A 27,702-nucleotide genomic window follows, 5' to 3' on the forward strand; every position below is an offset into this window, starting at 1 on the left:
ATTAAAGCGCAGGCAGCGTATTTGATATATATATATATATATATATCTATACACATATATTATATAATACACTTCAGGCAGTGTATTCATATATATATTATTATTATTATTAAATGCAACACTTTTGTGTTTGCCTCTATTTATCATGAGCTGAAAGCAAACATCTACGACTTTTTCTATGTACACAAAAGGCCTATTTCTCTCAAATATTATTCACTAATCTTTCTAAATCTGTGTTAGTGAGCACTTCTCCTTTGCTGAGATAATCCATCCACTTCACAGTTGTGGCATATTAAGATTCTGATTTCACAGCATAAGTATTGCACAGGCATGCCTTAGGCTGGCCACAATAAAATGCCACTCTAAAATGTGCAGTTCTACTGTATTGGGGGGGAGTCTGAAAACCAGTCAGTATCTGGTGTGACCACCATTTGCCTCACACATCTCCTTCGATCGGGTTGTTGATTGTGGCCTGTGGAATATTGGTCCATTCCTCTTCAATGGCTGTGCAGATTTGCTGGATATTGTCAGGAACTGCAACATGCTGTCGTATACGCCGATCCAGAGCACCCTAATCATGCGTAATGGGTGACATGTGCATTGCGTATACTGGTCATGCAAGATCTGGGATGTGTTCAACTTCCAGGAATTGTGTACAGATCCTTGCAACATGGGTCCATGCATTATGCTGCAACAATAAAATGCACCTGTGTTCATTGTCCATAAATACACCTGCCCATACCATAAGCCAACCACCACCATGGGCCACTCGATCCACAACATGACATTAGCAATCCGCTCACCCACACAACGTCTGCCACCTGCCCTGTACAGTGAAATCCGGGATACATCTGTAAAGAGAACACCTCTCCAAAGTGCCAAACGCCATCGAATGTGAGCATGTGCCCACTCAAGTTGATTACGACAAGAAAACTGCAGTCAGGTCGGGGGCCCGATGAGGACGACGAGCATGCAGATGAGCTTCCCTGATACGGTTTCTGACAGTTTGTGCAGAAATTCTTTAGTTATGCAAACCGATTGTTGCAGCAGCTGTACGGGTGGCTGGTGTCAGATGATCTTGGAGGCGAAGATGCTGGATGTGGAGGTCCTGGGCTGGTGGGGTAACTGGATGTTCTGCCAAATTCTCTGAAACGCCTTTGGAGATGGCCTATGGTAAAGAAATGAACATTCAATTCAAGGGCAACAGGCAGCTCTGGTGGACATTCCTGTAGTCAGCATGCCAATTGCACGCTCCCTCAAAACTTCAAATCTGTGGCATTGTAGTGTGTGATAAAACTGCACATTTTAGAATGGCCTTTTATTGTGGCCAGCCTAAGGCACACCTGTGTAATAATCATGATGTCTAATCAGTATCTGGATATGTCACACCTGTGAGGTGGATGGATTATCCCGACAAAGGAGAAGTGCTCACTAACACAGATTTAGACAGATTTCTGAACAATATTTACGAGAAATAGGCCTTTTGTGTACATAGAGAAAGTCGTAGATCTTTGCGTTTAGCTCATGGTAAATAGGAGCAAACACAAAAGTATTGCGTTTATAATTTAGCTAAGTGTGTGTGTATATATATATAGTTCATTCTGTGGTATACATTATATAATACACTTCAGGCGGTGTATTTATATGTGTGTATATATATATTCAGGCTGGATGCATTGGATGCCATCTTGCTCGGTGAGGCCAGTGAGAGAGGCCTATCCGGTGATTGCTGGATCCAGTCTGTGGAAGCTGTTTGTCCTCTTGATCAGGAAAATACCTCTAACCCGCAGGTATCCGAACTTCCCTTGACCCTTCAACCCTCTATTGAAAGGCTTTGTGTTTATCCCAAATAAATCTTGAAAAAGGATTAAGTGCCGGAATTAACATTCTTTGGGTTACTTTCCAATGGGACCCCCTAAGATGGAGAGGCGAGCAGATGAGGTAACGGTAAGCCCAATAAAAACCAGCAGCTCCTTCAGGGGTTAGTGCTATATATATATATATATATATATATATATATATATATATATATATATATATATATATATATATATATATATCTATATATATATATATATATATATATATATATATATATATATCTATATCTATATATATATATAGTCTAATATATCTATCTATCTATCTATCTATATATATATATATATATATATATATATATATATATATATATATATATATATATATACTCTGCATTTAGTGTAGCATATATACAGTATTTACAGTTCATGTGATGGTGTACATCATATAATACACTTCAGGCAGTGTATATATATATATATACAGTCTAGTATATATAAAGTATCTCACAAAAGTGAGTACACCCCTCACATTTTTGTAAATGTTTTATTATATCTTTTCATGTGATAACACTGAATAAATTACACTTTGCTACAATGTAAAGTAGTGAGTGTATAGCTTGTATAACAGTGTAAATTTGTTGATGTCCCCTCAAAATTACTCAACACACAGCCTGTATTGTCTGACATTGACAACAAAATTGAGTACACCTCTAACTGAAAATGTCCAAATTGGGCCCAAAGTGTCAATATTTTGTGTGGCCACCATTTTTTTTCCAGCACTGCCTTAACCCTCATGGGCATGGAGTTCACCCGAGCTTCACAGGTTGCCACTGGAGTCCTCTTCCACTCCTCCGTGATGACATCATGGAGCTGGTGGATGTTAGAGACCTTGTGTTCCTCCATCTTCCATTTGAGGATGCCCCACAGATGCTCAATAGGGTTTAGGTCTGGAGACATGCTTGGCTAGTCCATCACCTTTACCCTTTTTCTTTAGCAAGGCAGTGACCATCTTGGAAGTGTGTTTGGGGTCATTATCATGTTGGAATACTGCCCTGCGGCCCAGCCTCCTAAGGGAAGGGATCAAGCTCTGCTTCAGTATGTCACAGTACATGTTGACATTCATAGTTCCCTCAATGAACTGTAGCTTCCCAGTGCTGGCAGCACTCATGCAGCCCCAGGCCATGACACTTCCACCACCATGCTTGCCTGTAGGCAAGACACACTTGTCTTTGTACTCCTCACCTGGTTGCTGCCACACGCTTGACACCATCTGAACCAAATAAGTTTATCTTGGTCTCATCAGACCACAGGACATGGTTCCAGTGATCCATGTTCTTAGTCTGTTTGTCTTTAGCAAACTGTTTGCGGTCCTTCTTGTGCATCATGCAGTGTGTGGCGTATGGTTTGAGCACTGACAGGTTGACCCCAACCCCTTGAACCACTGCAGCAATACTGGCAGCACTCATACGTCTATTTACCAAAGAAAACCTCTGGATATGATGCTGAGCGTGTGCACACAACTTCTTTGGTCGACCATGGCGAGGCCTGTTCTGAGTGGATTCTGTCCTGTTATATCGCTGTATGATTTTGGCCATGCTGCAGCTCAGTTTCAGGGTCTCTGCAATCTTCTTATAGCCTAGTCCATCTTTATGTAGAGCAACGGTTCTTTTTTTCAGATCCTCAGAGAGTTCTTTGCCATGAGGTGCCATGTTGAACATCCAGTGACCAGTATGAGAGAGTGAGAGTGATAACATCAAATTTAACACACCTGCTCCCCATTCACACCTGAGACCTCGTAACACTAATAAGTCACATGACACCGGGGAGGGAAAATGGCTAATTGGGCCCAACAACTTTTGTTGCCAGTGGTTTAGACATTAATAGCTGTGTGCTGAGTAATTTTAAATTTACACTGTTATACAAGCTATACACTCACTACTTTACATTGTAGCAAAGTGTAATTTCTTTAGTGTTGTCACATGAAAAGATAAAATAGAATATTTACAAAAATGTGAGGGGTGTACTCACTTTTGTAGGATACTGTATATATATATATATATATATATATATATATATATATATATGTATATATACGGCATTATGTGTAGCCTATGCATACAGTGCAGTTGTGGTGTACTGTTTCTAATACACTTCAGGTGATGTACACAGTATATTATACAGTGCAGCCGGTGTACAGTTTTGAAAACACTTCAGGCAGTGTACACATGTATATAATACAGTGTGTACAGTTTCTAATACAGTGCAGGTGGTGTACACAGTATATAATACAGTGAAGCCGGTGTACCGTTTCTAATACAGTGCATGCGGTGTACACAGTATATAATACAGCGTAGTGTGCTGTGAAAAGAAAAAATACCCATCATGTCCGGAAGGCAACCAAGGAGAGGAAGACACTCACAGGCCACTAAAATAGGGCAAGCAGCCTCTGTGCCTACAGTCAATAGTGGTGGTCGTGGACATGGTGCATCCTGTGCAGGTGGCCATGGGGCACGCTTGTCCTTTTTTTCTGCTGCTGGCCATGTTATTGAGCCACAACATGCAGAAGAGTTGGTGGAGTGGATAATGAAGCTGTCTTCATCCTCCTCATTCTCTGTCACCCAGGCTCATAGCAGTTTGCCTTCCAAAGCAGCTGCCAAAGCGGCCTATTCCACCGGCTCCTTGTCCAAAGTTACTCCTTCTGTAGCCCCACCATCATGCACGGAGGAGTCCCCCAAATTATTGGACCACAGTGTTGGTTACATGTGACTGGAGAATGCATAGACATTTGAAGGCTCCACTGTTGGTTCCCAGGTGGAGGAAGGGAGTAACTTGAGCCTAGAGAGAGGGGGTGACACATAAGGATGAGAAACTGGCAGACATGTTGCCAAAGCTGCAGCATATTGACAAGTTTTCTCCAGTAATGAGGAGGGAGGGGATGATGAGGTCACTGATCATACTTAGGTGCCTGAGAGAAGAGAGGAGGAAAGTGAGAAGGAGGAGAAGGAACAACTCCAACAAGGCAGGATATCCTCTAGGGGCAGCTTAAGGGCAGCCACCCTATTGCATGACACCGCAGAGCTCTGCAGGTGCTGGGCACTGCTGATGCCCCGCTGACTTTTAAAAGTTCCTTGGTGTGGGCCTTTTTCAACACATGTGCAGCAGATTGCACCATTGCTGTTTGCAACCTATGTCTGAAGCGGATCAAGCTTGGCCAGAACAGCAGCCGCTTGCTTAGGCACAACATGCTTGACCAGATATATGATGACCTGCCATGCAGTCCGTTGGCAGCAGCACCTGAAAGACATACATCATAGAAGTTGATTTCAGCAGGCACGTTTCCCTACCCCAGATGCTGAACCATAAAAAATAGCAGCCATCCACATGCTCAGCATCTAAGTGCTAGCTTGGCCAAATTGCTAGCACTGCAACTGCTGCCTTTTCAGCTGATAGACTCAGCCCCCTTTCGTGAATTTGTGGAATGTACTGTACCACAGTGGCAGGTTACAAAACACCATTTCTTTTCACATAAGGTCATTCCGGCTATCTACTGCCATGTGGAAGACAAGGTTTTGGCCTCATTGGAGAGGACGGTCAGGAGTAAGGTTCATATTACCGCTGATTCATGGTCCAGCAGGCATGGGCAGGGACATTAACTTTCCTTCATGGCACACTGGGTAACTCTGCTGGTAGCTGGGAAGGATGCAGGACAGGGTTCAGTGTTTGAGTTTGTTCCATCTCTAAAAAGCTAGTGGTGATTCTGCCACAACATATGTATGCTCCCTTCCCTCTTCTTCCTCTATGGCCTCTTCTGCAGAATTTCTTCTGAACCAGCAGTGCTCCCTAAATGCTCAAGGGGCTACGCAAGCGTTCAGGCAAAAATATGTCATGCTGTGCTTGAGTTGGTCTGCCTAGGGGACAGGAGCCACACATTATGTCAGCTCTGCATGGGCAGGCTCAGAGGTGGTTGATGCCATGCCAGCTTCAGCTAAGAATGGTTGTATGCGACAATGGCACTAACCTTCTCTCTGCCCTCCGAAAGGGAAATTCGACCCATGTTCCATGTTTGGCACACGTCCTGAACTTGGTGGTGCAGGGTTTATTGACCAGGCACCCAGGCTTACAAGATCAGGCAGGCCAGAAAAGTCTGTGGTCATTTCCGCCGGTCATACAATGCCAGTGCTTGGCTGGCTTACATTAAAAGGGAATGCAACCTGCCCATTAACTGCCTTTGTGACATGCCCACCAAGTGGAACTCAACAATGGCAATGCTGCAGTGGCTGTGCATCCTTCCGGGACTGTGACATCATAAGGGGCAGGGTCACCATGTGACATCACCCCGTGACCCTTCCCCGTGTCCCTATATAAGTCGCCACACAATGCGTCCCTGCCATTATGGCCAGAGAGAGCGTTGTGTCAACATTGGAAGAAGGAAGAAGAAGGAGAAGAAGCAGAAGGAAGCAGTGAGGGTGACGGCAACGGCAACAGCGACAGAAGACCAGGCCAACGCTAGTTAAAGAGCTGGAAGAAGAAAGTAGAGGCCTGGCAAGAAGAACCGACAAGCGGGACAAGACCTCCGAAGTGCGGGACAAGACCCCGAAGTCGGAAAAAGACCCCCAGACGGCAGCGGCGACGAAGTAGAAAGCCTGGCTCCTCCGCTAGTAAAAGAGCTAGTAAAAGAGCAGAAGATAGCGGAGGAGTCCGGTGAGAAGACCCCCAAAGACGGAAGAAGAGAAGACCCCTGGAGCTGTCTAATAAAGTATTTAAAAAACCTGTCTTGTGTTTTTACACTTTTTTTCCCCAGGTGAATGGGTAGGGGTACCATGTACCCCATACTCATTCACATAGAGTGGGGGGCCGGGATCTGGGGGCCCCCTTATTAAAGTTGGCTCCAGGATTCTGATAAGCCACCCACCCGCAGACTGCGACAACCAATGGGTCATCAACATGGGGACAAGGTGCTTTGGGGTGGGGTGACCGCAGGGCCCCCCTTCCGCAAAGCACCCCCCCATGTTGAGGGCACGCAGCCTGGTATGGCTCAGGGGGGGGGGTGTCGCTTGCTCTTCCCCACCCCCTTTCCTGACCGGCCGGGCTGCATGCTCAGATAAGGATCTGCTATGGACTTTGGGGGGACCCCCACGCTGTTTTTTCGGCGTAGGGCTTCCCCTTTAAATCCATAAGGGAGCTCGCGGGGTGTCAATCTCGCTGATGGAGGCAGCGACATTCACTTCCTTCGCTAGTCCCGTCTACCTCGAGCCGCGTTCAAAATTAACAGACTTTACTCCATGTGTGGGCAAGTCCGTTCATTTCAAAAGTCCGGAGGACCTCCGCTGCAAAGTCCGGAGCGTTGTCCACCAGACTAAGTCCGCCAGATAGTCCGATCGTGTGTACGCGGCAATAGGAGCTCTATGAAAAACACAAAGATACATTTAAGTTTCTGAGTAGTTCACTTTACATGTGACATGTAAAAAAGACCCCCCTTTATTTACCATAAGCTTGGCTGGTTTTAACAATTTTTTTTTTCTGAATGCATCCTTCAACTACAATAGTATCACAAAGGTATGCACAGTTAGATGGAGAAATGTGAAGTATGTTTGCTTAGACAGGAGTAAATACCTACACAAGAATGGAGTATGACACTACTGGCATTTGCTATTTTCTGGGATTAATATTTTGGGTGGCTATAAAGAAAAGAAAAAGACGGCACTTATTTCAACATGAAATTCTTTTAAACAATGCATATTTGCAGCAAACTATTGACATTGTATGTGTGAGAGCATTTAAAGACATGCGGTTTAGGATTGGAAGGAAGCTATCATGACTGAGCTCCAGAACATTCTTTCTTGTTCACCTGTCTGGCTCTTGGCTCAATTTGGGATGTAGCATCTATTGGATACAAAAAAAAAAACATGTACAAGTGCCAAAACCTGAACATATGCATGTGTACTGTAGGTGTGATTAATAAATACATACTTACATTTGACCATGGATGCTTTAAGGATGCATCAGGGGACTTGTGCTCGCAGGCAGGAAAAAAAAAAACCTATGTTGCCCCTTGGAGCAGCTGTAAAAATATCCAGTGTGCATGGGGCTTTACACTGGACATATTTGAGCAAACAAGCATAAAACATGTGTGCAGCAAGCAGTGAGGGACACAGCAGAAATTACTCATATAAACTATATTAAGAAATGTATTGGGACGCCTGCTATTACACGCACATGAACTTTAATGGCATTCCAGTCTTAGTGCATACGGTTCAATATTGAGTTGGCCCACCCTTTGCAGCTATAGCAGCTTCAACTCTCCTGGGAAGGCTGTCTACAAGGTTTAGGAGTGCGTCTATGGGAATTTTTGAGTATTCTTCCAGAAGCTTATTTGTGAGGTTAGGCACTAATGTGGACCAGAACCCTGGCTCGCAGTCTGTGCTCTAATGCATCCAAAATGTGTTCCTATTGGGTTGAGTTCAGGACTCTAGGCAGGCCAGTCAAGTTCCTCCGCCCCAAACTCATTCCATATCTTTATGGACCTTGTTTTGTGCACTGGTGCGGAGTCATGTTGGAACAGGAAGGGGCCATCCCCAAACTTTTCCCACGAAGGTGACGCCTTAAGATTTCCCTTCACTGGAACTCAGGGGCCAAGGCCAACCTCTGATAAACAACCCCACACCATAACCTCCTACCAAATAATTTGGACTAGTTCACAAAACAAGGTCCATAAAGTCATGGATGAGTGAGTTTGGGGTGGAAGACTTTAACTGGCCTAACCTCAACCTCATAGAACACCTTTGGGATGATTTAGAGCGGAGCATTCTCATCCACATCAGTACCTGACCTGACAAATGCGCTTCTGGAAGAATGGTCAAACATTCCCATAGACACACTCCTAAACCTTTTGGACAGCCTTCCCAGAAGAGTTGAAGCTGTTATAGCTCCAACTCAATATTGAACCCTACGGACTAAGATTGGAATGCCATTAAAGTTGATGTGTGCATAAAGACAGGTGTCCCAATACTTTTTAGAAATGTACAGCACAGCACAGCTTTGAAAAAGGGGGTTCGCCTCTAAAACACATTAGTGTGCTTATGTGAGGTCGCAGAAACACTTGGATTTTCTACCTCGTGTTATCCTTATATGTACATGCTGTAACTTGTGCACCTTTGTGAGTATGCATTTTATTGGGTGCTTTTTATATGAATAAATTCAACTTTTACTTGAATAATGCACTAGGGGTTTTCACCTTCCCCTTCTTTGTTTTTTGTAGTTGTAGATATACCCATTCAAGGAGGGTTGCATCTACCGGGCATTGGACAGTGTATGTGATCTGATATTGGTTGGCTTTCCCTCTGGTGAAGACCACTGAGCGCTGGGAGTGTTTGGCTGGACTGCATGGTGTTCTGCCTGACCATAAGTGGCGCTGTCGTCCCTGGCAGGGTCGAGAACGCAGTCTAGTTGGGTGCATTAAGGGTTTCTCTGAACCAGCCCAGTGGGAGTGTCACTCTTACTGTGCATTCTGGGAGAGGGTACTTAAGGTGCTGACGTCACATGCTTCGGGGTTCTGGTCCAGAAGTGCTTTCTGGCTGTTTGGTCCAGGTCCTCCTGAACAGCCCCCAGGACTCTCATGGCCTGGGGTGCGGATCCACTTGATTACAAGTCTCTGGGCTGGCTAGCTCGAGACAGAGAAACTGAAAGAAGGATTCAGAAGTGGTCCAGTGCCTTCTCAGTTAGAGGAGAGGCCCAGCAACTGTGAAGGTATCCAGTGACGAGGACTCTTCGGGGGAAGGCCACGCAAAGGTTGGCTTCTCAACAAGAACCTGGACAAGTTGAAAGGACCCAAGTGAAACTAGTCTCGTGTGGTATCGCTGGACCGGCTGCAAGACACTGGCACCATATGAGGGTTCTCAGAGTTGTCTACATCTTTCAGTTCTGTTCAAGTGTTTTACAACAAGTCTGTGGCAGAGACTTTAACCAAGTGTTCTACAACAAGTCTGTGGCAGAGACTGTATCTGATTGAGACACCGTGTTGGCTGCTAGGCCTGGTGAGAGAATGACTATCCGATAAGGGTGAGGATCCAGTTGTGAATGGCTATTCTCTGGATTTCCTAATGTAAGAGACTTTTCCTATTTGACTTAGCACTAAGAGTACTTGGACTTTCCTACCTAAACCCTCTAACCCTATGTTGAGAGACTGTGTTTGTTAACTATTTTTGCAAATAAAAATCCCTGTGAATCTGGCGTCAGTCTCTACAGTTCTTGGGCCATCTACCAAGGGAAGCCCCTAGACATATATGAGGTGAAGAAGGTAACGGTAGGCCCAATTAAATCAGACGCTCCTTCGGGGGTCAGTGCTACATGTGTATGTCCCAGAACACAGAACACTCATGTGCCACAAACAAACCATGAAGCTTAAATTATGCCATGTGTTGCAAAAGTGAGGAGAACCATGTGCAACAAACAAAACATGAAAGTGCATAACTACTAACACAAATGAGGCTGTTGAAAGTATTAAATGTGCTTTATCTTGTGCTCCACCAGATTCAGGACGTTCCGCTTCTCTTCTAATGAGCTCTCCTCAGTTATGGCTCACTTCTGCCAAGGCCCTGAGAAGTATGTGTGCACCAGAAAACAAGTGCCAACGATATGACGATTTCACATCTTAAATACCGCAAAACATGACAAAATACAGCATGCAGTATTTTAGAAGCGTTTTTTTTTTCATGAATTGCGAAAAAATTTAAGAAAATGCTGAGCAGTGCGCATGCGCGAGGGTTCCAATATGGCCGCGTAAGCCGGGAGCTCCACGCCACGCCGCCTTTCCAGCACTGCTAGCAGGCCACCCAGCCCAGCTACCGAACCCGCGCATGACACACCGGAACCCCTACCTACCGGTGATCATCCCGATATCACTCCGACGATCCAGGATGGCCACAGGCCCCGAGGAGGCCGAATATCTTACTGCAGGGTGTACCAAGATGGCCGCCGGAGTATAATCACTCATGAGGAGATGCTTCCAACGCTCCGGAGGGTCAATCGAATGCTTTTAGAGGTACTCCTTATCCCCCTGTCCAATAAGACCCCCTTGTATGCACAGAACGGGGGCCAGGAGGAGCCGGCAGAGGGAGTTTAGCTCCACCACGCTAACAGGGAGTCACAAGATGGCCACCGCAGCAGCTACAGCCTCTCAGCCCTCTCCACAGCAACTGGAACTTACTCCAGATCACAAATCTGCCATAGCTCCGGCTATTCTTCATTTCACATCAGGGCCACACTGTTTGGGGTCCCCCACCCAGACCCCCTCCCCTGCCTCGATGGAATCACTACTTAATCAGGCCTTTGGGGACCAAGCCTTATCCCCGGCTGCCCCCCCTGCCATGATCACCCCTGGTCCTCAGGGTCCGACCACACAAATCTCCCAGCTGTCCCTGGAAGAACTGTTTATCAAGTTCTCGACACTCCTGGATAGGGGTCTCGCGGTGAACGCAGCAGCCATAATGGGAGAAATCGGAGCAGATTTGCAAAATATAGGATCCAGGATGGATGCCATGGAAGACAAAATAGAACAAACTGCGGCAATTTCCCATCAAAACACTGGTCTCATTCAAACTTTGCAGGATCAATTAGATACAGCGTTCACACGCATTGACGACCTGGAGAATAGGTCCAGGAGACTGAATTTTAGAATCAGAGGCCTGCCAGAATCTATTACAGATGTCTCAACAGCAACACAGGATTTAATCCGGGCTCTTGTCCCCAACATCCCAGCAGCTCGCCTGGAGCTTGACAGAGTCCACAGAGCCATGGCACACCCCAGGAAGGACGGGTCTCCCAGAGACGTCATTGCTAAACCTCTTTACTATGCTGTGAAGGAGGTGGTGATGAAACAAGCCAGAACCCTTCCTCAAATGTCCTGCCAAGGACACCCAGTGCAAATATTTGCAGACATTTCCCCTGCTACCATCCAAAGGAGAAGATCGTTGAAGCCGCTCCTGATGAAAAATACATTAAGTATAAATGGGCCTTCCCGTTTGCTGTACGATTTACATTCAAAGACCAGCCCTACTCCTTTTCCACATTCGAATCTGGAGAAAAGCTACTTCTGAAATTGAATGTGATTGCTCAAGAAATGGAAATGGAAGCTGCCGCTCCCACCTCAATTTCCAACAAACGCCCTCCACCAACTGGATCTCCAAACCCACTGTGGAGCAAAACCAAATCCAGAAGATCTTCCAACCATGGACCCCCCTGAACTATCCATGCTCCTGTTTTCTGACTTTCCTCAGGGATATAGATCCTAGAAGTATTTTTTATTGGACTTTGAGGGCCAGAAGGCCACCCAGTCCTCCCTCAACGGGGGCACTGTTGCCATTTTGTTCCCCCTAGACTAAGGGGCCTTTTTCTTCCCTTATACCTCATTATTCCCCCAACGGGACTTGAGTTACATTTATCGTCTTCCCAATCCCCCCCCTTTTTTTTTTCCTGTAGCTATAATTTTACACCTGACTATAGTAATTGAGGCTTGAAGCCTCTTGGGTGGCACATTTAATTTTTTGCTGTTTAAACCTGTTGGCTTTTGCCTAGTTACCTTGTTACTTATTTAAACCCAGCGGGTTAATAAGTGCTGGGGCGCGGCGTGAGCCACATGCGCCTCCTCCTACCTTTTCGACTACCTTAGTTGTCAGAAGGGTTTGACGACCAACCTTAGGGTTGGCATTTCTTTTAGGCCGCGTACACACGCGGGGACTGTTCGCCCAACTTTGTCCGCTGAACAGTGTTTCGGCGGACAGTCCGCCCGTGTGTGGGCTTTCAGCGGACAGTTTCAGCGAACAGTTTGCTGAACAAGGTTCTTCGGAATTTCCGAAAAACTGTCCGCTGAAACTTGGTCCCCTCGTGTGTAGGCTTGTTCGTCAAACTAAGTTCCGCGCATGCTCAGAAAGGATTTACACGCCGAAAGTTGTAATGCAGTGTATAGGACGTTGTATTTTCCGTCCCGTCGTACGTGCCGTTCACGTCATCGCGCACGGTTTCAGCAAACTGTTCGTTCGTCGTGTGTGGGCAAGTCCGTCCATGCTAATTTTGAGCGGACTGTTTGCTGAAACTGTTTGACGGACAAAGTTGAGCGAACAGTCCCCGCGTGTGTACGCGGCCTTACATATCTCACAATTGACTGTGAGATGACCACAGTTCTCCTTCCTTTCCTCCTGGTCTTCTTTCCACCCGGGGGGGACACTCTCTTTCCAACTTGCTTCTATTTCTTTCATACTTTACTCCCCCTTCCTACCTCGAAGCATCACTCACTCACTTTCTATTTTTCAGATTTGACGGAGTTCCAACTCATCACAAGGGCCCACACAATCAATGAACGACCACGACTATCTAGGCTAACGCCACCTTCTTTACTCCCCAGGAGGGTAAGTGATGTACCTAACAGTAGCTCTCCCCATCTAAGGGTCCATGGCTGATCATGCAAAACATACCTGGAGGGTAGCTTCTCACAATGTACAAGGTATAAATTCTCCTCTTAAGCGTATCTTTAACTCATATAAATCCTCCAAAATAGATATCCTTCTTATACAGGAAACCCACTTCCCCATTAAGTATATCCCCACTTATTTACACTCCCACTACAATAAATTCTTCCTTGTTAACGCCGCAAACAAGACCAAGGGGGTAGCAATAGTTTTTGCCAAATCCTGTAACTTTCAAGTAGTATCCGGAACCAAAGATCCCACTGGTAGATACCTGCTAGTGAAAGGCACATTGGATGGCCACCTTTATTCATTTATATCCTATTACTCCCCTAACAAAGGACAAGCAGCTTTCTTCAGACTAGAGGGGACAGTCATACTCGGGGGGGATTCCAACGCGGCTTTTGAGGGTCTAGACAAATCTAGACCCTTGGGAACACAACTCACTTGCCCCTCTAATGAGAGCCTCAAACTAGCGAAATTGATACACGAACAGGGATTGGCGGATGTCTGGAGAGAACTACACCCCACCAAAAGAGACTACACCCACTTCTCCCATCCCCACAATTCTTACGCCAGGATTTATCATCTTCTAGTAAAATCCTCATCTATCCCTCTCATACTCAAATCAAAAATTATTGATTCCACCCTGTCAGACCACTCGTTAGTGGTCATGAATATCCATTCCCACTTCAATAGTGGCAGAAACAATGGAGGCTCAATGAGTCCATTCTCTCAGATCCCATTAGGGTCTCAATGCTAGCCGATTCCATTAAGGAGTACTTTAAATTGAATGACTGTGAGGATATCTCGGCGGAAACACTTTGGGGCGGCACATAAAGCCTTCATAAGGGGGGGACTCATCAGACTGTCATCTATCATTAAAAAAGAACAAGAGGCATCTATTAAGAAATTAGAAAAAGAATATGATTCCCTTAAGACACGACATAAACAAAATACGGACCACAATTTGCTCCCACAACTGGACAGGATCAGGCTGGAATTGAACCTAGCCCTAACTGCCAAGGCCGAAAAACAAATAAGATGGTCTCAAAACCGATTCTATACACAAGGTGATAAAATGGACTCTGTGTTAGCCGCTGAATTGTCACCCAGACTCAAAACACATGCGTTACCAAAGATTCTAATCCCAGGACAAGGCCCCAGAGCTAACCTCTCAAAGATACTTGATTCATTCGTGGAGTTCTACAATAAACTATACTCTCCAAACCTGGCCCCTACGGATCACTCAATCGATGCATTCCTAAACGGCCTTCCTATCCCACAACTTTCTTCGGATCACAGAGATAGCCTTGAAGCTCCTTTTAAAACGTAGGAAGTTTTAGCAGCAATCAAAACCCTTAAAATGGCATTGGCCCCCGGGCCGGATGGCTTATCCAACCCTTATTACAAAAAGTTTGCCAACACCTTAGCCCCTTACCTATCCACATTTTTTAACCATGCCACGAAGGGAAACCCACTGGATCCTCAGCTGAATGCAGCACTGATAACCGTCATCCCAAAACCTGATAAGAACCCGGAAGAGGTTCGGGAACTATCGCCCAATCTCTCTGATCAATTGCTATATCAAAATACTGACCAAAATCCTAGCCACCCGGATGGCAGATTTCATTAATGCATATGTGCACAAGGATCAGGTGGGTTTCATTCCAGGCAGACAGGGCCCAGACCAGATAAGGAGAACTATTGATATTATGTCTATTCTTCAAACGAACTGGGATGGTGGCCCTAAACAATCGGGCATGCTTCTCTCGCTTGACCTACAGAAAGCCTTCGATTCAGTCTCCTGGCCCTACATCTTTGCTATCCTCTGCAAATGGGGCTTCGGACATTGTTTTATAGGCCTAATACAGGCACTTTACTCTACCCCTACAACAAGGATCCAAATCCAAGGCTTTTACTATAAACCCATAGAAATAACGCAAGGGACCAGGCAAGGATGCCCATTGTCCCCACTAATCTTCGCAATGGCGATTGAGACTCTTGCTATCGCTATAAGACAAAATCAAGACATAAAAGGGGTATCATGCGGGTCTCATACTCACAAATGTGCCCTTTTTGCCAACGATATCATGCTATTCATCACTTCACCCATAACTTCCTTGCCTAACCTAAGTTCCCTGCTAGCTACCTTCTCCAAGATGTCAGGCCTTCAGGCATGGGAGTCCGCAGAACTTTTTTCAGAGGGGGGCATAATTTTAAGGTCACTCATGCTCTGCCGCTTTTCAACAATGGAACGAATGGGAGGGGCTTAGTGTCACGGTCAAGAGCGAGGCCGAGATGCTGAGAGGGCTCCCCTTGCGGCCGAGTGCAGCACAACCCTGAAGTTGACACAGGGATGCAGTGCCCACAGTAGCACAGGTTGCCAGGTAGCAGCAGCAGAGGTCAGGTAGCGGGTAAGCAAGTCTCTAGGGGCAACCGTGCTAGGAAGTCCGAGAGTGGGCAGCAGAAGTCCAGAGAGTGGTCAGACAAGCCGGGATCAGGTGCAGGAAGCAGACCAGGAGCGTCGGGAGCAAGCCAGGGGTCAGAGCCAGGAGAATAACAGGAGTAGGTCAAGCAAGCCGGGTCGGTACACAGGAGGTCGGATAACAGGAAACACGGGTACAGGTTCACAGGAGAGCTGACGATAATCCAGCGATGCGGCACTGTCAGGTGAACGTTTAAATAGGCGAGGTAACCCGGTCACGTCGTGAGTGCGTCGGGGCGATCGTACGGCTACGTCGAGTACGTTGTGTATTCGTAACATCACCGCGTATGCCCGCCCGGTTAGACGTAGCGTCGGTCGTTTGTCTAGAAACTACTTTGCGCTTTCGTAGGCGCCGACGCGCGCTAACACGACCGTACCTCGTGAGATTGCGCCTATTTCCCTGACAGTGCCTCCCCCCAAGGGGCAGCCTCTGGATGCCCAACCGAGCCCATTTTTCAGGATACCGGCTGCGGAACCTGTGTATAAGCTTAGGATGGTATCTTGAAGTACTTGGTAGTTTGAGTGAATGAGGTTTACTCTGTCTTGGACTGCCGGGACAGACGATTCAGGAATGGTATTAGGCAGAAATGAGGGGTGGAATCCGTAGTTTGCCCAGAAAGGTGACTGGTTGGTAGAGGCGTGCACTGAGTTGTTATAGGCGAATTCTGCACAAGGTAACAAGGAAAGCCAATCATCCTGGGAAAAAGAACAGAAGCATCGCAGGTACTGTTCCAACGTTTGGTTGGTTCTTTCAGTTTGACCGTTGCTCTGTGGGTGATAGGCAGAAGACAAACATATTCTAATTGAGAGCAATTTACACAGTTCTTTCCAAAATTTGGAGGTGAATTGTACCCCTCTGTCCGATACAATGCTGTCAGGTATCCCGTGTAACCGCACAATTTCTTTTATAAAAGTTTTTGCCGTATCCAGGGCAGAGGGAGTCCCTCTTAACGGCAAAAAATGCGCCATCTTGGACAGGCGGTCTACCACCACCAAAATGGTCGTAAACCCTTCAGAGGGAGGTAGTTCTACAATAAAATCCATGGAAATTTCTTTCCATGGTTTCTCCGGGACTGGCAGTGGCCTTAACAGACCCCAGGGTCTGGTGTTAGATCCCTTGTTACATTGGCAGATGGTACAGGAATCAACATATACTTTACAGTCAGCCCTTAAAGTAGGCCACCATAGGGACCGCTGTACGAGGTCAGTCGTCTTCCGGACTCCAAAGTGGCCTGCAAGTTGGTGGTCATGGAAAGTCTTTAATACCAGTAACCTGGCTTGCCGGGGAACAAAAATCTTGTCCCGATGCCATAGAAGCCCTCCTTGGCTTCTCAGGGAAGAAACTTCAGTTTCCGTACACTGCCTAGTGGCCAGCTCGATAGAAGACCTTAGGTCCGGTTGGATCAACAAGAAATTTTGGGGAGACAAAATCGTACTGGGTGGGACTCCTTCTGGGGTATCAGGAAACATCCGAGATAAGGCATCCGCTTTGCTGTTCTTAGATCCTGGGCGGTAGGTAATGTGGAAATTGAATTGAGTCTGTCGGGGTCTCAGACGTTTGGCTGTGCGGAGATACTCTAAGTTTTTATGGTCCGTAAAAATTAGAATGGGGTGAGCGGCACCTTCCAGGAGATACCTCCATTCTTCAAGAGCGGTTTTGATCGCTAGAAGTTCCCGATCCCCTACATCATAGTTCCTCTCTGGGGAACTCATCTTTCGAGAGAAGAAGGCTACAGGATGCAGTAAAGATTTGGAACCTTGACGTTGGGATAAGATCGCCCCAGTGGCCACCTCCGAGGCATCAACTTCTAGCACGTAGGGCAAGGCGGGATCTGGATGCTGCAGGATGGGCGCAGTGGTAAAGAGGGTCTTGAGCTGGTCAAAGGCGGACTGAGCTGCTGGGGACCAGTGGAATTTGGTGTGTTGGCGAGTGGTCTGAGTGATGGGGGCTACAATGGTGGAGAAGCCCCTTATGAATCTTCGGTAAAAATTTGCGAACCCCGATAAACCTCTGTACACCCCTTTTGTCAGAAGGAGCGGGCCAATCCAGGATAGATTTCACTTTCTGCGGGTCCATGGCAATTCCACCTGTGGTAATGATGAGTCCCAAGAAATGAATGGATTCCTTCTCAAAATCACACTTCTCGGCTTTGACATATAACCCGTGAGTTCTAAGAATACATAGTACCTTCTTAACATGTACCCTGTGAAGCTCTAGCGAGGTTAAAAAAATCAGAATGTCGTCAAGGTAGGCGACAACAAAGTGGTCAAGATGCTCCCGAAAGATGTCATTAATGAAATGCTGAAAGGTTGCCGGGGCATTACATAGTCCAAAGGGCATGACTAAGTACTCGAAATGTCCAAATCTTGTTCTGAAAGCGGTCTTCCACTTGTCCCCCTCCCGGATACGGACAAGGTTGTAAGCCCCACGTAGATCGAGTTTAGTAAAGATACGTGAGGTATGGAATCTTTGGAAGAGTTCAGGGATGAGCGGAAGTGGATAGCGGTTCTTAAGGGTAATATTATTTAATTCCCTATAGTCCACACATGGTCTTAGAGTCTTGTCTTTTTTCTCCACAAAGAAGATGCCTGCTCCGGCAGGGGATGAAGAGGGACGAATGAATCCTTTGGCCAGGTTCTCGTCAATGTATTGTCTCAGAGCCTCAAGTTCAGTCTCAGAAAGGGGAAATATCCGACCAAAAGGGATGGGGGCCCCGGGTAATAATTCAATGGGGCAGTCATAGGGGCGGTGTGGAGGTAGGGTATCAGCTTTCCTCTTGTCAAACACATCTCTGAATTCTTGGTAGACTGCTGGTATGTGAGGAGCTGGACTGGGTACGGGTTGTACCGTCAGACAACTGGGCAAGTTGTGGGGTACGGAGTCTAAGCAATGCTGCAGGCAATAGGCAGAGGTGAAGGATACCACCTTTTTGGGCCAATCGATCTGGGGATTGTGAGCCTGTAGCCAAGGAATCCCTAGGATAACGGGGAACATCGGAGAACTCAGAACATCAAATTTAAGGAATTCCCGGTGGCCTGAATCGGTGATCGCCAGGATGGGACTAGTTTCCTTGGTGACATGACCTGAACTGGGTAAGGAGCCATCGGCCAAATGGACAGTCAGTCTCCGTTCCTTGAGGTTAAGTGGGAGAGCCAGACTCTTAGCCAGGGTTAAGTCCAGGAAGCAACTACAGGCTCCAGAGTCAATTATCGCTTGTAGAGGAATTCCTCTACCTGCCACCATCAATGTGACTGGAAGAGTGATGTGGGCGGAAGCTGACTTCGCTACCTGAAGATGAAATGGCGTGCATGGGACTGGTTTACTCGGCCTTGTGGGGCAGTTGTTAATGAAATGTCCTGATTCCCCACAGTAAAAACAAAGGTGTGCCTATCGGCGATGAAGTCTCTCTTCGGAGGTTAAAGCGGGACGGGGCATGCCCCTCAGAACGGGAGCTACTGCTGGGCGAGCTGAAGGTGGGGCCTGGATGGAACAAGAAGTCTGGGTGCGTTCAGACTGGCGTTCCCGTAGACGCCTGTCGAGCTGGATGGTGAGTAAGATGAGATCCTCAAGGGTAGTGGGAATCTCCAATCTGGCTAAATCGTCCTTAAGAGCTTCGGACAACCCCACCCGATACTGATATTTTAGTGCTGCTTCGTTCCAGCCGGAAGCAGAGCTCCAGGTACGAAATTCTACTGTATAGTCCTCTGCAGGTCGCTCACCCTGGCGAAGGGCGTACAAGGTTGCTTCAGCTGTAGCTGTCCGAAAAGGGTCATCATACAGGCGAGCCATGGCCTCAAAGAACAGATCCAAATTATCCACGTAAGGGCTGCATTGCTCCAGCAGGCCATGGGCCCACGTCTGGGGATCGTCCCTCAGCAGTGAAATGGTGAACCTCACCTTGGTCGCTTCTGAAGAAAAGGTCTGAGGTTGCAGGGAAAAATAGAGAAAACATGAATTTTTGAAGGATCTGAATTTTCTTCGGTCCCCAAAAAAGCGTTCCGGGGCTGGAACTCGTGGTTCTGGGGCAGCTGAGGTTGTAGAAGCAGGAACTTGACCAGAGGAGGTGGGCGGTTCAAGCGGGTGTTGCAGGCGTTCCTTCAGCCAGTGACATCTCTCTTGGAGCTCCTGAATAGCTGGAGTAAGGGCCGTAAGTTCTTGTAAAATGGCCTCCAATGGGGAGTCACCTCTGTCGACCTCTGACATGGCTGGATTATACTGTCACGGTCAAAAGCGAGGCCGAGATGCTGAGAGGGCTCTCCTTGCGGCCGAGTGCAGCACAACCCTGAAGTTGACACAGGGATGCAGTGCCCACAGTAGCACAGGTTGCCAGGTAGCAGCAGCAGAGGTCAGGTAGCGGGTAAGCAAGTCTCTAGGGGCAACCGTGCTAGGAAGTCCGAGAGTGGGCAGCAGAAGTCCAGAGAGTGGTCAAACAAGCCGGGATCAGGTGCAGGAAGCAGACCAGGAGCGTCGGGAGCAAGCCAGGGGTCAGAGCCAGGAGAATAACAGGAGTAGGTCAAGCAAGCCGGGTCGGTACACAGGAGGTCGGATAACAGGAAACACGGGTACAGGTTCACAGGAGAGCTGACGATAATCCAGCGATGCGGCACTGTCAGGTGAACGTTTAAATAGGCGAGGTAACCCGGTCACGTCGTGAGCACGTCGGGGCGATCGTACGGCTACGTCGAGTACGTTGTGTATTCGTAACATCACCGCGTATGCCCGCCCGGTTAGACGTAGCGTCGGTCGTTCGTCTAGAAACTACTTTGCGCTTTCGTAGGCGCCGACGCGCGCTAACACGACCGTACCTCGTGAGATTGCGCCTATTTCCCTGACACTTAGTCACTATCACAAAAAGTGCAGGCATGCAAAGGTTTGAGAAACCTGATGCAAAAGCTTCATAGAAAGATCAAGCTGCCATTGTCTAATTTGTACTGGAAAGATATATGTGTTATATAAGAGATAAATCATCTTCACTTTGTATTGAAAGTTACTCAGGCATACCATGCCCATATAAATAGCCTAGAGAATGTATATCTTTTTATATAGCAATACATGTGGGTGCCCATATTTTGATCTTGATGAAAACATCTATACTGTATGAGTATTGAAGCCAGTGTACTGGATAAACCCATGGAGAATCAAGCACATGACCTAGAAACCTGGCTGGTTACGGGAATCCCTTTGTCCTGGAGCAAACAGTGGCTGACCTTATGCAAAGCGAGCTAAGATAACAAGTGGATAGATAAGAGTTGCAGAGTCTGGAAATACATAAACAGTCACTCCATTTAGAATCTGTGTAAACACTAGATGTGCCTAAGAAGTCATCTCCAGCTCACCAGACCCGCTCCTTGTTCTTCTTCTATTGCCTGTCCACAGCCACTTCCCATTTCCTCTACATGTGTACATTCTGCTTCTTCCGTACAGCTTCACTTACTCTCCTGATGCCACCGGGTTTCAAAAAGACCGCATTTCCATCATCCAGAGGCAGGACCCTTGAAGACTGGCCACACCCCCTTCCCTTATTCCTGCCCAATCACTGCCTTTCTCCTCAAAGAAGGCGCCATTACATAGCAGAGAGTGACCAATAGTTAAGCTGTGGGGTGGAGGGAGGGATCTGTGCTGTGCCCACATGATTGATGTTTTTACAGACAACAATCCTGCCTGGCCAAGCAGCCTAATTTACAGGGGGACATACGGTGGGGCAAGGGATAAGCCGAGCATCACCACTCCACTTTTGGGTGGCGCCGGCCAGATCTATATCTTCTCGACTCTCTACACAGTGGGGTAGGGACTGGAGGCGGAGCCGAGCAGCCGAGTGAGTGAGTCTGAATCAGATCATGTCAGAGAGCAGCAGCAGTCAGCAGACTTAGAAAAAAATCTGCCGCGGACCGTTCAGCTCACGGACACCCACTTGTCTTGTGCGGACACCTTTCTGATTCCAGGGGGGCACTTGACCCCCCACGCCCATGCCTTCAGGTAAACTACAGTAAATACCAGGCTCTCAACGTCTCCCTAAATTCCTCCACTGTGGATCTCTTAACACAGAACTTTGAATTCCAATGGAGCGATTCTTCCATCAGATACCTAGGTGTCAATCTTACAGCTAAGATAGAGACCTTATACAGCCATAACTATCCCCCGATGTACCTTAAGCTAGAAACAGACCTACAGACTTGGTCACAACTCCCCATATCTTGGCTAGGTAGGATACACGCTGTTAAGATGACACTATTGCCCAGATTGCTATACCTATTTAGATCTCTTCCAATCCCCATTCATAAGGATAATATCTCTACCCTCCAAAGCAAAATTCTAAAGTTCATCTGGGGTAGGAAAGGGTTTAGACTAGCCCGCAATACTCTTTTTGCCCACAGGAAAAAAGGTGGATTAGGAATGCCACACCTGTTCCGATATTACCAAGCAGCTAGGCTGACACAGTTGTCCGTGATTTACTCCAAATATGAGAAACCAGACTGGGTCCATATAGAGAAACAGGCAGTTCCTACTTTTACCCTAGACTTCCTACTGTGGACGCCCCAGAAAAACAGACCCGCAATCCTATCCCCAACCCTATCGCATTCATTTAAACTGTGGGATTCCTTGCGCTATTCTGCCTCCTTGGTCTCAACAATCAAACCACTAACCCATATATTTAATAACCCTCGCTTCCCTCCAGGGCACAATGTGTTAGCCTTCAAATGGTGGGTCGATAAGGGCCTATATAGGATAGGACACTTCTTTACAGCAACAGGAGCAATCACCTTAAAATTTTGCATCAAGAAACTAGATCTCCCTAAAGCCGCGTATACACGTAGCCGTCTGTCCGACGTACTTAGTCTGGCGGACTGCCTGCCAGACTGTCCGTCGGACTTTCCGAACGGGCTACTTGCCCACACACGGCACTTTTTCAGTGGACTAATACGGCGTACTAAGTCCGCCGTACTATCCGCCCTACTTTTGAAATGAACGGACTCGCCCACACACGCGGAGGAAAGTCCGCTCATTTCGAGCGCGTCTCCAGGTAGGCGGGGCCCGAAAGGATACGTCGCTGGCCCCAGAGCTACAAGAAGATAGCGGAGGAGTCCGGCGAGAAGACCCCAGAAGACGGAAGACCCCCGGAGCTGTGCAATAAACTATTTTAACCCTTGTGTGTTGTGTTTTTTTTGTACTTTATTTTACAGGTGAATGGGTAGGGGTACATTGTACCCCATACTCATTCACATAGGGTGGGGGGCCGGTATCCGGGGGCCCCCTTATTAAAGGGGGCTCCCGGATTCCGATAAGCCCCCCGCCCGCAGACCCCAACAACCAACGGCCAGGGTTGTCGAAAAGAGGCCCTTGTCCTCATCAACATGGGGACAAGTTGCTTTGGGGTGGGGGGCCGCGCGGCCCCCCTTCCCCAAGGCACCCCCCATGTTGAGGGCACGGTACGGGTCAGGAGGGGGGGCGCTCGCCCCCCCTTTCCTGGCCGGCCGGGTAGCGTGCTCGGACAAGGGTCTGATGTGGACCTGGGGGGACCCCACGCCCATTTTTTTTTGGCGGTGGGGTTCCCCTTTAAGTCCATACCAGGCGGCGAGGCCAGTGACGTATCCTTCGCGGGCCCCGCCTACCTGGAGGCCCGCTCGAAATGAGCAGACTTTTCTCCGGGCGGGAAAAGTCCGTTCATTTCAAAAGTACGGCGGACAGAAGAACGGAAGGCGGTGGCGGCAGAAGACCGGGCCACCGCCTGTAAAAGAGCTATAAGAAGGCGCGGTGGCCCGGCAGAAGAACCGAAGAGGGGGACAAGACCCCCGAAGTCGGAAGAATGGCGGCGGTGAGGAAGAAAGCCAGGCTCCTCCGCTAGTAAAAGAGCTACAAGAAGATAGCGGAGGAGTCCGGCGAGAAGACCCCCGAAGACGGAAGACCCCCGGAGCTGTGCAATAAACTATTTTAACCCTTGTGTGTTGTGTTTTTTTTGTACTTTATTTTACAGGTGAATGGGTAGGGGTACATTGTACCCCATACTCATTCACATAGGGTGGGGGGCCGGTATCTGGGGGCTCCCTTATTAAAGGGGGCTCCTGGATTCCGATAAGCCCCCCGCCCGCAGACCCCGACAACCAACGGCCAGGGTTGTTGGGAAGAGGCCCTTGTCCTCATCAACATGGGGACAAGGTGCTGAAATGAACGGAAAAGTCAGTTCATTTCAAAAGTACGGCGGACTGGCATACACACGGCCGGATTGTCCGCCGAAATGAGAGTCCGGCGGGAAGATTGGAGTGTAAAACTACTTTCTAAGTCCGCCATACTTTCGGGTCAAAAAAGTATGCCGGAGGCTACTCACGGGGGGATTGTCCGGCGGACTTGAGTTTGCCGGACTTTTCCACCCGCTTGTTTGATCGTGTGTACGCGGCATAAGACCGAGATATTTCGGTTCCATCAAATTCAACATTTCCTACATTCACTCTACAAAGGGGACTCAAACCCCCCGACAGAATATGAACTATGGTGCGGTCAAGCCATGGACCAAAAGGGGGGGATCTCCTTGGTATACACATCACTCACCACTCCCAGTGAAATATGGCTGCTTGGGAATCAGACTTTTGTTTTCAATGATCATTGGAAAAATGGCACTCGATGGGGGCCAAATCCTTCCAAGGTCTGCTCAACACCAACCTTATGGAAGCAGGGATGAAAGTACTAACCAGATGGTATTACACGCCGGCCAGAATTGCATCCAAGTTCCCAACAGCTAGCCCCCTCTGCTTCAGAGGCTGCCAGCTCACAGGGACAATGCCACACATCTGGTGGGAATGCCCAAGAATACGCTTCTGGAAGAAAGTTTTCAATCTGATTGAAAGGTTGGTTAAATCCCCTATTTCCAGGTCCCCCACGGTGGCTCTTCTTAATGAACCAATTCCTCATCTTTCTAAGCCCTCCAGCAGACTGGCCCAATTTGTGCTTTTGGGAGACAAAATCTCCATAGCCAGGAACGGGAAGGAACCAGGGGTTTCTTTTACAATAGCCAAGTAAAAGATTTCCTGGGTAATGTCTCAGGAGAGGCTGGCCAGTCTGCTGGAGGACTCCTCTGATAGATTTATAGCCATCTGGGAGCCCTGGGCCCGACTAATGGGTCTATCCAACTTCCCATATGTGTGAGCTCCTCTTATTGAATCGCGAGCGAGTAGTGATCCCTCCCTTCTCTTCCTCCCCCCTGTCCCCCTCTTTTTCTCTCTTCTCGTCTCCACTTTTCCTCTCTCTATCTCTTCTCCATGTTAAGGTTAGTCTGGACAGGACTATAATTATTTGTAAACGTCTCATAGGCAATGCTTGCTGGTCAGTATTAGGAGTCCTCTGAGACTTGCTATCGTACTTTCTACCCAGCAGATGAGCCGATGAACCTTTAATGGGCTGATAGGCTGGCTGGACAGGTGTGCCCTGGTATTGGACAGACACTTCTTTTTTCTCTTCTCATAAAATTGGGGCGCCAGCCTCCCCCCACACAGTGTGTTCCCATTTGGGGAGCTAGGTGGCGACCTGTTCTTCATCACTCCCAGTAGTCAAGCTAGTCCTTACCAGACATACCTGGTTGTTAAGCCACATGGCTGTCCTACAGTGCAGGGACCGATCAAACCGGTTTATACTTAATGCCTGTACTTTATTACATATTCTCTACGCTTTTTATGTACAAATGAGACGATATGTTGTCAATGTTTAATATATGGATGCTATTCTGTAACAAATAAAAACGTTTGAAAGTAAAAAAATGCTGAGTTGTTTTTTTACCGCATTTTTTAAAGTGATAAATACCGCATAATGAATGGAGCCCATTGTTCTTTACCTAAAAACCAATCACCAGTCCTAAACATTGAGTGATGTCCTGTGCAGGAACTTTTAGTGCTATGCAATGCAAAAACACAAACTTTTTGTACAGAATCTACAGGGGGATCCCATTGTATATGTTAACATATGATGAGGATGCCTGCTATATCCACTTCGGCTCTCCCACCTGTTCACAAAAGGCACGTTAACTTTTTTTGAAAGTTACTACACTTAAAAAGTGTGCATTTTATTCTGTAATTTATCCTGTTTAAAACAACACAACAATTATGAGTTTGGTACAAAGCATTGAAAAGTTATTTACAAATTAATTTAACCACCTCAGTACAGTGCACTTACACACCCTTCCTGACCAGACCAATTTTCAGCTTTCAGCACTCTCACAGTTTGAATGACAATTACTCAGTCATGCAACACTGTACCCATATGAAACTTGTGTCCTTTTTTACACACAAATATAGCTTTCTTTTAGTGGTATTTAATCACTAGTGTTTTTTTTTTTTGTGCTATAAATTAAAAAAACTTACATTTTGTTAAAAAAAAATCCTTTTTTTTTGTTTCTGTCATAAAATGTTGCTAATTAGTAATTGTTCTTCATAAATTTTGGCCAAAATTTATACTGCTACATGTCTTTGGTAAAAATAACCCAAATTAGTGTATATTATTTGGTCTTTGGGAAAGTTATAGAGTCTACAAACTATGGTGCCAATCACTGAAAATTGATCACATCTGATCAGGCCTTCAGTACATCACGTGTATCTCATTTCTTGAGACACTAAGGCCGCGTACACACGGGCGGACTGTTCGCTCAACTTTGTCCGCTGAACAGTGTTTCAGCGGACAGTCCGCTCGTGTGTGGGGCTTCAGCGGACAGTTTCAGCAGACAGTTTGACGAACAAAGTTTTTCGGAAATTCCGAAAAACTGTCCGCTGAAACTTGGTTTGAGCGGACAGTCCGCCCGTGTGTAGGCCACTTTCGAAATGAGCAAACTGTTCCCGCTTGGAGGAAAGTCTGCTCATTTCGAGCGCGTCTCCAGGTAGGCGGGGCCCGCGAGGGAGACGTCGCGGGCCCCGCCACCTGGTATGGACTTAAAGGGGAACCCCAACGCCGAAAAAAATCGGCGTGGGGGTCCCCCCAAAGTCCACAACAGACCCTTGTCCGAGCACGCTACCCGGCCGGCCAGGAAAGGGGGGCGAGCGAGCGCCCCCCCTCCCGAGCCGTACCAGGCCGCGTGCCCTCAACATGGGGGGTGCCTTGGGAAAGGGGGGGCCGCGCGGCCCCCCCACCCCAAAGCACCTTGTCCCCATGTTGATGAGGACAAGGGCCTCTTCCCGACAACCCTGGCCGTTGGTTGTCGGGGTCTGCGGGCGGGGGGCTTATCGGAATCCGGGAGCCCCCTTTAATAAGGGGGCCCCCGGATACCGGCCCCCCACCCTATGTGAATGAGTATGGGGTACAATGTACCCCTACCCATTCACCTGTAAAATAAAAGTACCCAAAAAAAAACACAATACACGAGATAAATTATTTTATTGCACAGCTCCGGGGGTCTTCCGTCTTCGGGGGTCTTCTCGCCGGACTCCTCCGCTATCTTCTTGTAGCTCTTTTGCTAGCGGAGGAGTCCGGCTTTCTTCCTCCCCGCCGCCAGCCTCTTCTCCCGACTTCGGGGGTCTTGTCCCCCTCTTCGGTTCTTCTGCCGGGTCACCGCGCCTTCTTATAGCTCTTTTGCAGGCTGAGGCCCGGTCTTCTGTCGCCGCCGCCTTCCGTTCTTCTGCCGGGCCACCGCGCCTTCTTATAGCTCTTTTAGAGGCGGTGGCCCGGTCTTCTGTCGCCGCTGTCGCCTTCCGTTCTTCTTCTTGTTCTTCTTCTTCTTCTCCAGGAGATGTTGACACGTCGCTCTCTCCGGCCGGAATGCCAGAGCCGCGCTGCGCGGCCGCTTATATAGTGACAATGGGGCGGTGTCACATGGTATATGTCACATGGGTTGGTCACATGGGTTGATGTCACATGGGGACTATGACATCGTAAGGGGGCGGGGTCACCATGTGACCAACCCATGTGACATATACCATGTGACACCGCCCCATTGTCACTATATAAGTGGCCGCACAG

Source organism: Lithobates pipiens, unplaced genomic scaffold (assembly GCF_037356315.1).
Source record: "Lithobates pipiens isolate NorthernLeopardFrog02 unplaced genomic scaffold, aLitPip1_a1.2 Scaffold_13, whole genome shotgun sequence".
NCBI lineage: Eukaryota > Metazoa > Chordata > Amphibia > Anura > Ranidae > Lithobates > Lithobates pipiens.